The following is a 14,280-nucleotide window of genomic DNA, read 5'->3' on the forward strand; positions in this document are numbered from 1 at the left end:
GGGTATTTCATGAATAACTAAAAGTGCAAATCCTACGTTGTACACCTTTAATTATGTCTCATAGTTCGCCATATCTATGTTTTAATCAATTGAGCTACAGTAAAAATAACTCTAAAATAACTTTAAATGACTTCTACAATGTATAATTACTGTGACATTAGCAAGGATATCAAATTGGACATCAAAGTGCTATTGTTGGTGGAGCTGAGGAGTAACCTCAGACCACGTTAGCAAGGAGTTCATTTCCGAAAAGGATGAATGTCTTTAATAGGCGGGTGTTTAAAGTGTGCAGCCTCAGGGCAAGGGGTCTGGTACCGATGAGACTCCTGTGAAACTCAATCACACATGTCAGACTGGTTCATGGATCAAACCACACCTTGACTCTGATCAGGTTGTTATGTCATGATTTGGAGTTCTGTTCTTTGTCAGACAGGCGCGATTGCAAGGAAGTTCTGGATACACAGGACAAACAAACAGGATTTGTATGCTAAGTAAGAAAAGCATTTCCATTTTGTTGATGCGTAAAGGCTTATGCTTCTGCAGCGGACCTATGCCGTCAAGGCAGACCCGATTTACAACCCTACGCCGTAGCCTGATGTGCACCTCCACAAAATCCTGACAACGCATCACGTCATCGTGTGGTGACGTGACCCAATAGGACTGTGATTGGTCCGTTGATCACATCTTTATCATCAAGGCTTCCAACGCAGTTTGGGAAGTTCCATAGCTGCCAGAAATGCTGCCAGAAATCTGCTATGGCTTCCCTCTGGCTGGTTGTCGGACACGGCAGAAAAATCAGGCTGGAGGGCTGTCCACAATGCTTTGCAGACCTCAGACAAAACGCTGGACACATTGTTTGACGCCAGTTTGAAGCTAGCCGCCATAGCTTGCTGACTTCCGTCCGAGGCTAGAATTCGTAATGTGACTGCCAGTCTCTGTGCGGCATCAACAGTCGGACAGACCACTTTAGCAACAGTCTTCTGCGTCGCCTGCCCCTCAACATTTGTACGATGAACATTTGTTGTTCAATGTTGATGAGCTGAAGATCCACTTTCAAGCGTTCCATCTCCGTTGCCATTGTTGTCTAACCGGATGAAAACTCAAGGAATTGGACAACATTTCCCTAAAACCGCACAAACACAACACAACACCCCTCTAGTGGCTTGGCGGTAAATTACAGACCAACGCGTCCCGTTGACCCAGAACTTCGAATGCTCATTGACGACGTAGGGTCTATGCCGTCGCTACTCCGTCACCACAACGCAGAAGCATAAATTAGGCTTAAGGCTGTAATTTTAAATGTCTGGGGAGATGGCAGGGAGACACCTCCATTGCGTAAAATCATTGTATGAACACCTGCCCCGAACTATTTGTGTGGTGAGTCATTTGAACCGCCTATTTAGATTAAAATGTCGTAATCATCCCACATAGAGTGACCCTGCAGTTGGCAACTTAAATAACTTTACCTTTAATGACTATTGCAGAGTCAAATTAGAATTTATAGAATGTTTTGAAAAGAAAACATTGTTAGAAGCCTGCTGACAAGGCGAGAAGCAATGGTAGAATCAACAGTCATGCATGCGGAAGCTTGGATCTCTTCGCGTGCCATGTTACTAGAATGTCAATGCCCCTAGAAGTGTAGAGATGCATTGATATAAGGGACTTCCTTTCAGTTTCAGGAATGTAGACCATTGTGCTGATCAGCAGCTGAGGATTTATGAACATACAGTACCAACAGTGTGGTGTGTCTGCGAGCTGTTTAAACAAGATGTTAATCAGTGGTAAAAGGAACAATGCTCTGAATGGAAAAGGATATGGAATGTTAACTCCACACAAGAAGAAAGTCCAAAGTAGCATAGAAAGAAAAATGTTTAAAATATAGTGAAATGTGCATTTGTGCTAATTATTTATTGCACTGACTGACAATGACAATGGTGGACGTCCAGTATCTGCAAACCCTCACGCTCAAACTGGATAGGAATGGTTGAATGGGTTGAATTACCTTACTCTCTTAATTTCTCGTAAACACTTTGATGTCAAGTGGTGTTATGTTTGGCCAATGACTTTGTGACTCCATTTTCCTTGCGGTATTAGAGTTTCATGCCGAGCGTGTGCCGGGTTTTCTATTCTCATGCGAGGAGAGGCTCCCGTCTTGTTGTTCCTGGAATTGTTCTTTATCTGCTTTATGGGATGCCTGTCCCGGCCCCCCCTCTGGCATGTTGGAAATGACCTTGTCTCTGAGGCTGAGTGCTGCTTGTGTCCCTGTCTCCTTACCTCTCCCATCCCTTTCCGCTGGCTGCTGCTATCCGTCTATCAGTAGCCCTCCTCATGCTGTTCAGCTACTTACATTGTTTGACTTCATCAGTACCGTCTCTTGCCAAAAAAACAAAAATCTTCCTGTCGCCTTAAAGATTTGCTGTAATTTGTCATTCTTGCCACGCAAATTTTCTGTCAAGTTAAGGAGTCGGGCCCAGAATGGAAGTGGTAAATGTTGATAAGTTCAGAGGTGAAAGTGGCTAGAACTTCTTGCCGGAACTCCGGGGGGGGAGGTGGTGGCGGGAGGGGAGGGTGCTTTCGATGGTCGGGGGTCATCAAACCTCCTAAAACCAGTGAAATGCTGATAAAACTGCTTTTGGCACAGTTATTCATATAACACATACAAACTGAATAATGCTTTTCATTCAAAATTGCTTTTTTCAATGATTTGCAAATAAAAGTTAACAAAAACAGCAGTCCTCAGCCGGAAAAGGGTGGCATGCCCTCTCCGGGTCGGGGATGAGATCCTGCCCCAAGTGGAGGAGTTCAAGTATCTTGGGGTCTTGTTCACGAGTGAGGGTAGGAGGGAGCGGGAGATTGACAGGCGGATCGGTGCAGCGTCTGCAGTGATGCAGACGCTGCACACTGCACCAGTTTGTTGTGGTGAAGAAGGAGCTGAGCCAAAAGGCGAAGCTCTCGATTTACCGGTCGATCTACGTTCCTACCCTCACCTATGGTCACGAGCTGTGGGTCGTGACCGAAAGAAAAAAATCCCGGATACAAGCGGCCGAAATGAGTTTCCTCCGCAGGGTGTCCGGGCTCTCCCTTAGAGATAGGGTGAGAAGCTCGGTCATCCGGGAGGGGCTTGGGGTCGAGCCGCTAGTCCTCCGCGTTGAGAGGAGCCATTTGAGGTGGCTCGGGCATCTGGTTCGGATGCCTCCTTGATGCCTCCCTGGAGAGGTGTTACGGGCATGTCCCACCGGCGGGAGGCCCCGGGGTCGACCCAGGACACGCTGGAGAGACTATGTCGCTCGGCTGGCCTGGGAACGCCTTGGAATCCCGCCGGAGGAGCTGGCTGAAGTGGCTGGGGAGAGGGAAGTCTGGGCTTCCCTGCTAAAGCTGCTGCCCCCGCGACCCGACCCCGGACTAAGCAGAAGATAATGGATGGATGGATGGATGGATGGAAAAACAGCAGTAACCTCAACTTCCATCTCCTAATTTTTCCCCACATTTCCTAGACGCAAAACCTAAATTTTAACTCTTTAAGAAAATTGGATGTACATTAAAATTGAAGCTAATGTAAACGTTTATTTTTCGTTTTTTCTTTAATCAAGATATACATCAAACGTTCCTCCAGTACAATTAATATGTAAATTTAGTAAATCATATCAGCCAAATCTGCAAAATAAAGTCCGCTAGCTTAGATGCTACGAATGCTAACATAGTTACACTTCTCTCATAGCAAATCGTTAAATGTAACTAAACAAACAGTATCACCAAACTTAACCACAAATGCCTACACCAACATACATCAACTGAAACAACTTACAGCCTCATGTGGGCCGAACCAGAGCGTAGCTGTCCCTTAGCCATATCAGAGACATCTGGTTGAAAGTCATAAAAGGTAAGAGTCCAGCAACACCCAACGCCGCCACCAAAGAGCATAATTTGACAAAATACAATACTTTAAACTAACCATTACACATAGGGTTTTGACAGTTCCCATAATATTTTCGGGATCAAAGCACCGTATGCCGGAACAGCATTGGCTCGGAAAGTCATGGCAGAACTGCGTTCCAGGCCATTCCGGCCCCGCTTTCACCCCGGGTTAAGTCCAACCATTCTTTGATGTGCATTGAAAAGGCTATTAGAGTGGAACCTCTACATACAAAGTTAATTCGTTCCAGGACCTTGTTTGTAAGCTGAAATGGTCGTATGTCGAGTAGGATTTTCACATTAGAATACATTATAATTCCATTAATTCGTTCCACAGCCCGAAAAGCTACACTAAATCCTTAATAAATACTGCTGGTACTATTGCAAATAGCAATTACACAGAGCAAAACACATATTATGAGTAAAAATCGTAATAATAATAGTAATAAAAATAATCATAATACCTATAATAATGTAACAAATTGGGTTCTAATGTGGTGAATGTGTTTTGCGTGGTGTACCTGAACGCACCGCGCGGGTGACTGTTCGGCTGCGGCGGCCAGTAGGCATTTTGTGTTGCACAAGTTCTTAAATAAATAATAAAAATCTGATGAAGCTGGCGATTTTTTACCGATGTTACAATAATAATTGTCAACTGAGCTTTTAAGACTGGCGAACGGAAGTCGCAGGAGAACCGTCAAGATTGTAGACATTCTACGGCCGTATTGTCAAGGCAGTTCATAGAAGCGCCCACCAAGCTCATATTTTTCTATCATTTTCATCTTCATTTCAATGGTAAGCCACATTTTTTTTCATTTTTTCACCACCGGCACTAATATCCTTGGAACCCATGTTGATTTTTCTCACAAGAAAATCCGCCGTGCGTCCGTCTTGCGGGTAAACAAAGAAACTGCAGCGCTGTCATAAATCGTTGTATTTCGAGCAATTCCTCGGATGGAGAAACAAGTGGTGAGTCAAATTTTAAGTCGGCTGTCGAAAAGATTGTGTGTCAAAGCGATCGCATGTCAAGGTACCACTGTATTTCTTAATGGGAGCTTTTTGGCAGCCATTATTTCAGCCACTGTTTTCAATTGATAAAGAACTGACCTAACCTGGGACTTTTTGGGTCAAAAGGATAAGTGGCCCAGAAGATATAAAAAGTTAAAAAGTCGAGGGGTACATTCGTGATAACGCGAATTGATTAAAATTGTAGTAGTATATGATGTTGCTGGCGTAATCCTGTGAAATTCTGCAAAATGACATTTCTTGAAACATCAGGTCAGATTTTTATACATTAAATAAGAAAGACTGAGCTGCAGTATAAATATATAAAAGTTATTTATTATTTGGAATGAATGATTGGCTATTCTTTGACCAGGTAGTGAAAAATTGAATGAAATGACACAATGCGTATGTTTCTTTCCTATAAATAAGAGTCAATGAATCTCCAATTAAAAAAGAAAAACATCCATTGTTGTGGGTTTTTTGCATCACTTCCGAATTTCAGAATAATATCCAGTGGGTAGAGTAGCACCAAACCCTTTTTGCTTCATTGTTTGGTGTCAGATGCTTTTGTGTGAGTATATTGTGCAGGCCGGAAAGTGAGCCTGAAAGTGGTCACGAGCACATTTCCACATTCACGTCTTCGTTTTCTCCGCCTGACATGGCGCATATACCATGTGAGCAGTGTTATATGTTTGCAACATCTCTCTTACATGCTGGAACACAAAAGTAAAGATGTGATGTGACGCAGTCCCAGCCAGTTGATTGTGTTTGGCTAGGCAATAGAAATCAGAATATACTGACTATTATTGAGTATTTATAAAACTAATCACTGATGATGTATTGGTCACTCAAAACCAGAGCTGCTAATTAACAATCTTTCTTTGAGTAGTCAAATTTGCAGATAACGTCAATGTCAATTTTTACCAGATGACGTCATATTGTACATGTAGTCCCCGGGTTACGACATACTTGACTTGCGCGATTTTGACTTTATGACGCCCGAGTCTCGTCCGCAATTATGTCTCCAGTCGCTTTTTTTTTATGTCGCGTAAAAAGTACCTTATTGTACCTCACAGTATCTTATTATTTACTTAAGTTTATTAATGTGGCGTGTTCTGTCCTCACTAAACGTCAATTTGTTCAGCTTGACAGACAGCAAACAGGGCAATTGTGGTTTTTGAAGCTTTTTTCTTCCTTCACTTTTGACAATTTGTAAAGCTCTTCCTGCTTGCGTGTGTGGGGGGGGTGGGATTATATGTTTACATAAGTCAGATGATGCTGCTGTTCAACTATTATTACTGTTGCATTTACTTTCAAGTTTTGATATTTTCAAATAAGTCAGGTGATTCTGCTGATTATCTGTTATTACTGTTGCACTTATTTTCAAGTTTTGATATGTTTACATAAGTCAGATGCTGCTGCTGTTCAGCTGTTATTACTGTTGCACTTATTTTCAAGTTTTGATATGTTTGCATAGGTCAGATGATGCTGCTATTCAGCTGTTATTAATGTTGCACTTATTTTCAAGTTTTGATATGTTTACATAAGTCATGATTCTGCTGTTCAGCTGTTATTACTGTTGCACTTATTTTCAAGTTTTGATATGTTTACATAGGTCAGATGATGCTGCTGTTCAGCTGTTATCACTGTTGCACTTATTTTCAAGTTTTGATATGTTTACATAGGTCAGATGATGCTGCTGTTCAGCTGTTATCACTGTTGCACTTATTTTCAAGTTTTGATGTTTACATAGGTCAGATGATGCTGCTGTTCATCTGTTATTACTGTTGCACTTATTTTCAAGTTTTGATATGTTTACATAAGTCACATGATGCTGCTGTTCAGCTGTTATTAATATTGCACTTGTTTTCAAGTTTTGATATTTTCTACAATATGCATTTGTTTTTTTATTAATTGAAAAAGAAGAATGGTAGTTATATAATTTCAATGTATGCCCATGTTGTTTTCTTTGGAGTAAAATTACAGCTCTGTTGGATATAAAAATTTGGATGTGATTTGAGCCTTATGTAGGCCAAACCAGAGCGTCTTTTATCCATGTCAGACGAGTGTGCAAGGCGACAGTCCAGCAAGACCCAACGTTGCGACCAGAGGGCAGTGTATCCTCCATCGTTAAACAGAATACAATACTTTTGGACTTTCTGGAAAATTATTTTGCGATTTAGGGATACTTTAAGGGTTAATTCCGATTTACGCGGAAAATCGGGTTACATCGCCAGCGTCAGAACGGAACTCGTTCTTAACCCGCGGACTACCTGTATTTGTGAAAAATAAAATAATAGCGGCAGGTGACAACGGTTATTTTGTTGACTTATTTATATTTTTCCCCACAGTTACACATCGGAAAAAGTAATTCTGTGTCTTTCACTTTCTTAAAAACGATTCTTTCCGCTGCGATTCACATAATCAATGTCTTGTCTATCCCTTTAATTCACCCAAATTCTTCTTGGAATCTGTACATCCATGATCTCACAAAAAGGAAAACAACACGGGCTCCCTGAACTTTGTGAGGTAAGACTGGCTGCACGAGTGGCTCTTAAGTGACTCTCCATCAGAGACTCACAGACAAGAAGCTGTTATAGTGTAACGTAGCTAAATCCACCCATTTTTAATTCAATCTTGATTTATCAAGAAAAGCCAGTTCAGAGTAAACTCAAATTTTCAACTTAATCTTGATTACACAAAAACTTAAGAAATGTAATAGTAATAATAATACATTTTATTTATAGAGCACTTTTACCAATGCTCAAAGACGCTTTACAATTGAAACAAAGAAAAGGCTCACACCACCTGCGTAGTACAAAACAATAGAGAAACGAATTGTAAATTAAAAGCCAGTTTAAAAAGAACAGTTTTTAACAATTTTTTTTATGTAGGAAGATCAGAACAGGTGCGGATGGGTTTAGGGAGTGAGTTCCAAAGTGAAGGGGCAGCAACGGAGAAGGCTCTGTCTGTCTGTATGTAAGCAAGATGTAACATTTAATTTCAGAAATTTGTTTTTGTCTTTTTATTGTGTAGTTGTTTTTACTTGCCTGTTTTAACCGATGTCGAATGTGTGTGGTTTCTGCTTCAACCAAATCGCCCTTTAAAGGGAACCTCGGACCTAAAGACTTGTAGGCTTAAATAAGCCACAATTAATATTGTAATTAAAATTTAAATATTGCCGTTGATAAAAAAAAAAAAATCTATAATATTTAGTAAGTTTGACCTACGGAGGGTGCCATGTTTTAAGCGCGTAATGGATGCTCAGGGTGATGACGTAGATTCTCACCGTCACGCGACGAATTCTACCGGGTTACTGCAATTCCTTCTATGTGGCTAGACGTCCAACACATGCGCTCATTGTCTAAAGGCGGCGAGTACTTACTATTTGTGTTTTCATTGAGTCTTTTATTACCTTTTCATTGGCTCAAAACACGTTTTGCATGTGTTTCCCTCTCATACTTTTAAGCATTGTGTTGTGGTAGCTTTAAAGCAGATTGTTGATCTGTTGACCACATTGGTTACATAACATATTCAAACCACCCTTATTTGATATTACTACATTGAAGTATTTTCTTAAGGCATCTTTATTATGTTCTGGCTGAATGCATCTAAACAAAACCAGCTGAAAGCGCATAGTAGTACTTTGGGTGTCTAATTCATCTTTTTTAGCACGTTTCGTCGGTGTAGCACATTTTGGCAGATTGCCATTTTTTTCCCCCACTACTCTCGTCTTATCGCGTCTTTTCTGTTCATTTAGCTATTGCTGCTCGTTTTGTGAAATATCAACAGTGCTGTCATGCTCATTAATGTTCCTCTCGGGTTCAAATGTAATGGGTTGAATATATGTTTTTGCCGCTAGAGTCATACTCTGGAAGCCTGTCAGCGTAACAATGTGATGTCCCCGCCCTGCAACGTTAACAACTACTACTAGTTAAACAAATTTTATAAATTGTATAAAAAAACGAAAACATCAACGGGGGTTTCGATATCAAATTATTTTGATTTATAATAACGTTTATCTTTTAAGAACTACAAGTCTGTCAGTGTTTAGATCGCTTTAAGGGAGGTGAATAAATAAATTGATCGATTGAAATTGAAGGGAACGTAGAATCCAGGAAGTTGTAATAAAGGATTGCGCCATTTGATAAATGTACGGTAATGAGTGTTGCTCTTGCATCTCGTTAACGGAGAAAATAAACTTTCGGTCATCTAATCACAGCTCTTACATCAGCTGTGTTACATTTGCGATTAACAATCAGCAGAGGCAGGATAGGTACCGCCTTGCCCTCATAGTACAGGATTAAACAGCATTGAAACCAATGGAATCTTAACTTATTAAATTTTGATGTGAATGTTTTGTTTTGTTTTTTTATCGCCAATGATGTGAAGTAAATTTTTAGTAGGTGCCCACTTTTCAAGGCCAGATAAACAGCAAAGTGCAATTATCGCTATAGGGTAAGATGCCTGTGTCTCCTGTAAAACCACTTGCCACCTTTTTCTTGCAAGTGGCCCATCCTTCTAAAGCACAGCATCAAAGGGCGTCCATGGCTCCAGCTGGGTGGCCAATAGCTTCTCATTTCCTCTCAGTCTCGGCAGCCATTCAACGGTGGCGTGCTCTGTCAGGGCTGAGCGGACCCCTGGGAGTCCCCCAGAAGTCTCGGCGTAAGCGCTCACCACTGCTTCCTGCTCATTTTAGTGAACCTTCAGAATGGAGCGCCATTGTCCTGCCTGTTATCTGATGGCCCCAATAAACAGGCAGACAAAGCCGAGAGAAGCCCCCGTATACACACACACCCTTTTCACTGGGTTCTGTTGAAGCCCTCTTGGACTTGTATATAACGCAAATGAAAGAGAAAACATTTAGTTGATCAATCTAATCAGCCATCAGCAAAACAACATCTGGTCATACACGTCTGTTTTGTCAATGAACTAAATATGTTGTGCTGGAGTTCAGTTTGCACCTGTCTATTGAAACCTGTAAATATCAATCATTATATCAGTATATGTATTTTGCTTAGGGTTAGCATAACCCTAAACCCTAACCCAGGGGTCGGCAACCCAAAATGTTGAAAGAGCCATATTGGACAAAAAAACAAAAACGTGTCTGGAGCAGCAAAAAATTAAAAGCCTTTCATAAGTCTTATAATGAAGGCAACACGTGCTGTATGTATCTGTATTAGCTATATTAGCCTATGAGCAAAATGACCAAGTTGGCTAAAAATACATAAAAAACCTTCATGATTTAATATTTATTTTCCCTGTAGTGCGTCCAACGCACCACGTGACTACTCTGTTGTATGATGCCACCTCAAGTTTAACTTCATTCATTCATTCATTCATTCATTTTCCATGCCGCTTTATCCTCACGAGGAATATTAATTAATTGTTTCATTTCCACATGACTCTTTTTGTTATTTGACAACTTCTCACCACAGAGTAAAAGTTCCTTCCGCATTGGCAATTAATGCAATTGATTCGGTCCAAGAAACGTTGACTCCTCGGTTCTATTCAGTTATTGTTCCCTTTTTCTCTTTAGGATCCATGCCCCATCACACAGCCACCGGTTTGTTTACAATAGCCGTCTGCCTGGCATCCCGGCCTGCTGATTGAAACGTGTGTCGCAGGCTATGACGCAAATCTTCGTTGACCAAAATGTTGAAATTTAGTATTTATTCTACACATTTTTACAGCATCGGAAAACATTAAGAATGTTTGTGTCATTTTTGTCCTCCTACAGAAAACATCTCAAAACAAAAATATGTTTCCCTCCCCCATCTTTTTCCATTTTCAAATATTTTTGAAAATGCTGCAGGGAGCCACTAGGGTAGTGATAAAGAGCCGCATGCGGCTCTTAAAACACAGGTTGCCGAACCCCGCCCCAAACCTATGGTGCTTGTCTTGTATCAATCTACACTCCCAAAAGGCTTTATCTTATCTCAGACTGACTGGAGGGGCAGGCTCTAAAATGTGTCAATAGAAGCAATTCAACTTCATTAATGTAATTTTTAAAGCAAAATAGTTCCTTAAAAGAAAATGAATAAATGATACGTTCAATTTTTGTTTTACATATATTACACCACCCATATAAATGACTGACTTTAAGAATGATTTAAAAAATAAATAAATATAATAAAAGAAAAAGTCTTGGTCTGGTGGAGCTCTGGTAAAGTTTTGGTCTCGGTTAGTGTAGTCTTGATGAATTGGGACCTCGGTCACCAATAAAATGACTGGTACCTAAATGGTATTTTTTGGTATTGCTTTTGGGCTTTCTTTCCTGTGACTTCACAAACCAGTGAAGGGTTATGGATGGGTCTTCCAGCATGAGAATGACAATTAGCTCAAGAAAAATATTAGTTACTCAGTCTCCACACTTCAATAAAACCCTGCTAAAAATGTATTATGATGATAATAATTAATAAATAAATAAAACAATAATTTTGAAAAAACTGCACGAATATGTTTTTTGTTTTGTTTTTGTTTTGTTTTTTAATAGATTGTCAATGGTTGGAAGAAAAAGTGCAGAGATGAGCAATATGAAAGCAGAGATGAGCAATATGAAAGCAGTGCTCTCTTGTGGATAAAAGTGGTAGAGCAAATGCAATCAGCTTTGTGTCTGATGTGACTTCAAGTAGTCGCCTTGTTGGGCACACGCTTGTAAAGTCGGTTTTCTTTTTTTGTGCTGTGTTAGCGGGAGATTTGTCAAAGAAGCGTTGGTGTGTGTATGCGTTTGTGTGTGAGTGTTGATATCATCAGCTTTTTAGGCTTCAAGGGCCTCTTACTACAACAGCAAGCGGCTGTAATTCCTTAAAGTTAGATGAAAACAAAGTAAGGCCAAATGATGGACCAGGGCCTCTTACTACAACAGCAAGCGGCTGTAATTCCTTAAAGTTAGATGAAAACAAAGTAAGGCCAAATGATGGACCAGATTAAAAGTATGCTTTTCACAAAGGCGCAAGTTGGCTGCAAAAGCAGAGAGGACACGGGGAATTAGGTGATGTCCATTGGATCCAGACCTCTATGCTCTCCCATTTTCATCAGATTTATAAAAATGTAGGCTCATATTTACAGGGATCGTTCCTCAAAATGAGAATATTTTGTCATGGTCCAAATACTTATGGAGCCAACTTTTTTTCACCTGCAACCAGGGCTGCAGTAACTGCAGGTAAAAAGTGACAACACATCCAAAGGACCGTGACTGATAGGGGAGAAGATGCAGAATGGTTGGCGGCCGATTTCAAACTTACATCGTGAGGCGGTTGTGCTGATTGTCAATTCAGAAGCAAATACACATCATTAGTTGTGGAAAAGAACATTTATAGACGAGCTGAAGAATACTCTTAACTGATTCTTCCGTCTTGGTGCTCCCTACTTTTTCTTCTTTTTTGAAGATCAAGCAATGGCAAAAAGTTGAATAATTCTGTCTCTTTGATCTGCACACACACACACACAAGTGAGAGTTCATTTCCATTTTTGATTTTCTCCTTCCTTTCTGTAAGAGTGCCAGCATCAAGATTTACCTTGGTGTGCAAATGTGCTGGAATAGGTTAAAAGGAAAGCTCGCTGCTCTCTCAAAGCACAAGTGCAGATGTTGTGAAGTTAATTAAAAATTTAGCGATTCCTTTCTCCCATCCCAATTTAGGCAGCATCAAATAGGAGAAAACAGACGGGGAAGTGACTTGTAAAAGAAATCTTTGATATGTGTATACATTGCTATGATCAAATTATGGAAAGATTCTGAGAAGGTTAAACAGAAGAGGTAAGCATTATTGTTCATTTTTTAAAGTAAGATTAAAGCACTGATCGCTTATATACTGGATGTATGGTAATGTATCAGTATATTATGGCTGTCAAAATTATCGCGTTAACGGGCGGTAATTAATTTTTTAAATTAATCACGTTAACATTTTTGACGCAGTTAACGCACATGCGCTGCTCAAACAGACTAAAATGACAGTACAGTGTAATGTCCGCTTGTTACTTGTTTTATTGTGTTTGGCGCCCTCTGCTGGCGTTTGGTTCCAACTGATTTTATGGGTTAGTACCATGAGTGAGCATGGTGTAATTATTGACATCAACAAGGGCTACCTACTAGTTTATTTTTTGATTGAAAATTTTACAAATTTTAATAAAACGAAAACATTGATAGGGGTTTTAATATAAAATATAAAAATATATAAAAAAAAAAATATATATATATATATATATATATAATATATAAAAATAAAAATATATAAAATATAAAATAAACTTGTACTAACATTTATCTTTTAAGAACTACAAGTCTTTCTATCCATGGAATGCTTTAAGACAATGTTGATAATGTTTATGCCATCTTGTTGATTTATTGTTGTAATACACAAATACAGTACTTATGTACCGTATATTGAATGTATATATCCGTCTTTTGTCTTATCTTTCCATTCCAACAATAATTTACAGAAAAATATGGCACATTTTATGGGGGGTTTGAATTGCGATTAGTTACGATTAATTAATTTTTAAACTGTAATTAACTCGATTAAAAATTTTAATAGTTTGACAGCCCTAATATATACACGCACTACCACCACTTCACTTTATCCTGACGTTTCCAGTTGTTTCACGGAATAATAATGTATTGCAATAAATCAGATTACTGGGCTGTACTGACAGGGATATTGCTCATATTTTAGTTGTAATCTTCAGCAACACATATGGGATAAAGTATCAAACTAGCAGTAGTTGTACAACCTAATAAAGAGAATGCTAAAATAATACCCTTTCTTTTGCAGTGGTGGTGTAACTTTGAATGAATTCCCAAAGGAGGAGAAAATGACGAAACTTGGACCTGCTCTTGGAAATTGACTCACCTGACATTAGACACAGAACATTGATTCTGACAATGATTCTGACTTTGAAGTTAAGGGCCTTTGGTTGAAGTTCGAAGTCATGATATATAATAGACTCAAGCCGACAGCAGTACCAACAATAAAGAGCACATTCGTGAAGATAAAAGCCATTTTTTATGACGTTAAACAAATAAAGTCTATTCTTCTCTAAAAAAAGAGGAGTAATAAGAGCAGACTTGGATCTTAAGTAGGAGAGAAAAGTTAACTGTGTTGTATTAGTATCGCCTATAATCTGAAAACCGTCACCATTTGTCTCCAAAATTCATGTGCACATCTCTAATCATTCCAACTCTAATCTCTAAAACTTTCCAGGCTGATAATTTATCCTCAGCACAGCCAAGCTGCCGCCACAGCGGCACCTTCAACCTCTTCATTTATTGATCTTCTTATAGTAAATGCATGGTGAAGCTTTTCATTGATATACTTTTTAAGTGACTTTTCTAGTGTAAGAATTTTGACTAGTGACTCCGCT

Source organism: Corythoichthys intestinalis, chromosome 2 (genome assembly GCF_030265065.1).
Source record: "Corythoichthys intestinalis isolate RoL2023-P3 chromosome 2, ASM3026506v1, whole genome shotgun sequence".
NCBI lineage: Eukaryota > Metazoa > Chordata > Actinopteri > Syngnathiformes > Syngnathidae > Corythoichthys > Corythoichthys intestinalis.